We start from the raw sequence: 4,116 nt of genomic DNA, 5'->3' as shown, positions 1-4,116 counted from the left end.
CCTACTGGGGAAGCCGTTACTCACGGGAGTCATTCAGCGCCGTGGCCATCGCTCCTCTGGGCACAGACGGGAAAGCTCTGGGTGACAAAGGCTGTCAGGTCGCGCTCCAGAAGCAGCAGAGCAGCGCCAGAAGATCCCCAGCACCTGATCGCACAGACACAATTCCAGCTCAATGATGTGATTTTTGAAAACAAAACGCCCCGAGCAGCGCCTGCCACCACAGCTCTTCCAGGGCAGCTTCAGCTGCCGGAGGCACCTGTCAGTCGCAGCCGGGCTGGGGCGGGGCCGCGGTGGGCAGAGGCCGAGAGGCCTGAGGAGAAAGAGATCCTCAGGGCTACAGGAGTGGGAAGGTCCACGAGCCCAATCCCCAGCCCCAGCCCCACAGAGATGGAAGCCTGCTATTCAACTCACTGCCACGCATGGGGGGCACAGGGGGGTGCAGAGGGAGGCCCGGTACCTGGAGGAGAGAGTGTAAGATATCTGTCTTGGGGACACCTCACCCCAAAAAGGGCGTTTCCCTCACCCTGTTGCGTTGTTCCTGCTTTGGGGCTGGGCACAGATGTGACACAGAGGGCTGTGGCCCTGGGTGGAAGAGGAGGCTCGGGGGAAGGAGTGTGCTCCTCTCCATTGAAACACCCTGGACTGGGCCAGAGAGTGGGAGCAGCACCTGCAGCAAAAGTCTCCTTCTGCCCCATGGCCCTGCAGAGAAGTTGAAGGGGGAGAGCTCTGCAGTGCAGCCCTGTGCCAGGATCAGGCTGCAGCAGACAGGCAGTGCCAACCTCCTCTGTCTCTGAAGGCTTCAAGTGCTGCTTTCTGCAGAGGGTCCCTGGGCACTCAAGGACAACAGGACTGTGCTTGTCATAGACTTGTCATGGGAGGAGAGTGTCTTCTGCCAGCAGATGTCAAGGGGATGTAGCTCACTGGAAGAGCACCCGCTTTGCATGTGGGAGGTCCTGGGTTCGATCCCCAGCATCTCCAAGGGGTGCTTTTTCCCTGACTCCCCAGCCTCAGACAGCTGGAGCTGGAGCACTTGGTCCTCTCCTGCTCTGCCCAATCAGGGCTAGGAAACCTTTCTGGCCGCACTGGGAGATGTGAAGTGAGGGTGCTGGTCAAGCCCAGGTGTCCTTTTGGTGGCTTTCCAGGGATAAGCGTCTCCAATTGTCTTGATTCCAGGTGGAGATCCCATATCACAAGGGAAGCACCCCTTGGGCTGTCTGAGTTGGATGAGGCTGGGCAGGGCTGTTGGAGTCTCAGCTGGATGAATGATGTTTCTTACTCTGATCCTGTTTCCAGGTCCTTTCTGTTCCACCATCACCACTGGCTTGAGCAGAGCCAGGGCCCACCTCTTGTTCCTTGGGTGTTTCGTGTCTTCATCCACTGTGTGCTTGTGCGACTGGGGAGGAACAAGCCTGTCCACAGCCATGCACAGGCGCTGAGGGCCACGAGATGTTGTCTCAGCTGCTCCCCTGGCAAGAAGACCCGCAATGAAAATGGGGTGTGAGACATGGACTTCCAGTGCAGGGTGCCCAGCCTCTGGGAAGGGTGAGCCCATACTCAGAGAAATAAGGCTGCTCTCCCACAGGCTTTCCACAGATGTGCTCTGACCAGCATGGAGAATCAGTGCTGAGAGTTGGGGTCTCACTGTGACCCTCCTCACATAGGTCCTCAGGAGCAACCACAAATCTGGGGCACAGTGGGGATTCCGCTTTGCTGCAGAGAATGGACCCAGCCCACAGGGACAGAGTGCTCAGGTCCCAAAATGCCGTGAAACGGGCTCTTTCTGTACAGGGGTGCAGAGGCACACACAGGCCTGTAGTTGATCTTCTCAAGGAGATGGTGGCAAACGTCCGCCAGAGTAAGGAAGAACTATTACACCTGTAGGAGGGCAGAGCTGGCAAGGAGTTGGCACAGGACAGGCACTGGGCTCTTCTTCCTCATCCCCCCTTGGGGCATCATGAGTTTGCAGGTCAGTGTTCATACTGACCGTAGGCCCCCACCATGCTGAGCTGAGAAGATAACACTCTCCCCTGCTTAGAATCATAGAATCATAGGTTGGAAAAGATCGACCCATCATCAATCCATGCTGACTGCTTTTGGACATGTTCTTTTTTAGGTGCACAGAAATGCCAAAGTGACCTTGTACAGCCTGGGGTTCCCTGGGTTGACTTTCTGAGCTCTTTCAACAACAGGCGCTACATTGCCTTGTCCTCACTCACAAGAGCCCTCGACCAATGGCAGGAAGCTTTGAAAGGGATATTCCAAAGAAATGTCAATCTCTCCCTAAAACTTCATTACCATTGTTCTCGCTGTTAAATGGTGTCTTGAATTTCTCGAAACTTTCATATATTTTCACCTGTCTTCACTATTTCTAAAGTATTTTTTTCAGATGCAGGCTGCCTAGACAAAGGCCCTTTCCATTATTCTCCAGTTTTCTCCTCCCTTTACTCTTTGTGCATTCAGATTCCTGTCACCTACCGAGCTGCTGTTTTGACATCAGGGAGTTAAAAGTTTACCTGCCTTTCAGTAGTCTAGTTGTCTCCTTTGCCAACTCTCTAATTATGTTTATGACTATTTTTTTTGCTCTACCTAGCTACAATATTTCTCATAGGATTATGTCTTATAGGAAGGCAACCTCATTAGATGTAGATAGTAATTGCCATGTAATTGCAGAGAGTGTTTTGTTTATGGAACTTGATTATGTTTTAATTATTTTTCTTGCAAATAGGAAAACTCCTGCTGTTCGTGTGTACAGCCAGCTCTCTGTGGAGAGAAGGTGGGAGATGGTGCAATGGAGCTGTAACATCCAGTTGCAGAGACGAGTGAAGGAGTCTGACGCAAAGAGCAGTGACACAAGTCCCAGGTGGCCGATGAGAGAAATGTTGAGGTTGGGGAGGTGAGGAGCAAAGTTGTCCATAGAGTGTCAGATGTTAAGGGACTGCTTCTCCTTCCTGTCCAGCCCTCCTGAGAAGACACCCTGGAACAATATCACTTGAACAATGTTTCTACCGCTAATTCTGTCAACTGAAGAGCACTTCAAAATATCCCTTAAAATAAAAACAACATTTTTATTAGGCACAGTATAACGTATTCCTCCTTATCTATACTGTGAAAAAGCTCCTGCTAGTCTTGAAGTATTGAAGAAATTTACAGGAGCTTGTTAGCTTAGCACTTTCTGTATTTTAATGACTCCCATGGGGTATTTGGTGTTGAGTCCATGAACCTCAGATGCTGAGAGGAAATCAAAAAAAATGCTCAGGAAGGCAGAAGCAAAACTGAAAGTACCTGGAAGCATTGATTGGCCTCACTGCGGTCCATTACTGACAAAGCCTCCCCAGGGACTCCTTAGAGCAGAGAATTGGAGGCCACGATTGCAGGTAGGCAGAGGCACTGTGCAGGTGGCTGCAATGCTGAGCAAACCCTTGGCCTGCTTTATGAAGCAGAAAGGCCAAGGGCTGAGCCCCAGGCCCTGGGAAGGCAGACCCTGTCCCTCACACATGGCTCAGGGCTCTTCTTGGGGACAGCTGAATGTGCGGGTGAGAAATGACAAGTGTAGGAAAAATCTGCAAAACCTCTCAGCCTCCCTAAGAAGACGCGAGGATGAAACGGCTTAGAGCCTCAAAAGAAAGTTTCTCCTGGTAGGAATCGGTGATAGAGGTAATTGCCATGGCAAAGGGGACAAAGGCCTCGGTCTTGTTGAAACTTTTTGCCCCATCAGAGTCCTTAGCCATCTCAACTGCAGATTGTCCTACTCTGTCCCATGACTGCATTTCTTTCCCTTCAGCCTGTAGTCACACATCTTTGCTTTCCACCTAGCACTCACACCAGCATTTCCATAACTTCACTGATGTCTCTCCACTCTCACTGGTTTTTCCTTGAATTTCAAATCCATGGGAGGATCCAGAGTCCTTCTGGGTGACCTCTTTCACAGCAAGGATACCCTTTGAGGGAGACTGCTTTTTCTTCACCTCTAGTCTGAACCTTCCAAGCAGCATTTTGGGAAGGTTTCCTTCCCTTCTCACTACCAGGAAAAGCTCCATCATCTCGGAAACAACCCTTCAGGCAGATGCAGCCTTCTACTTCAGCACCCTCAGCCTTCACAAGACTAAAGAATCCCAG

General features: G+C 51.3%; 1 non-coding gene across 1 annotated transcript; it reads left to right on the top strand.

Moving 5' to 3' along the window:
• Positions 1-906: 906 nt before the first annotated feature.
• On the top strand, positions 907-978 carry TRNAA-UGC (transfer RNA alanine (anticodon UGC)). Its single transcript has one exon. It is a non-coding gene; the product is annotated as a tRNA-Ala (tRNA).
• Positions 979-4,116: the final 3,138 nt, after the last annotated feature.

The sequence above is a fragment of the Opisthocomus hoazin genome, chromosome 15, assembly GCF_030867145.1.
Source record: "Opisthocomus hoazin isolate bOpiHoa1 chromosome 15, bOpiHoa1.hap1, whole genome shotgun sequence".
Lineage (NCBI taxonomy): Eukaryota > Metazoa > Chordata > Aves > Opisthocomiformes > Opisthocomidae > Opisthocomus > Opisthocomus hoazin.
Note: the sequence above shows the minus strand (reverse complement) of the source record. Positions and strands in the feature narration are given on the sequence as shown.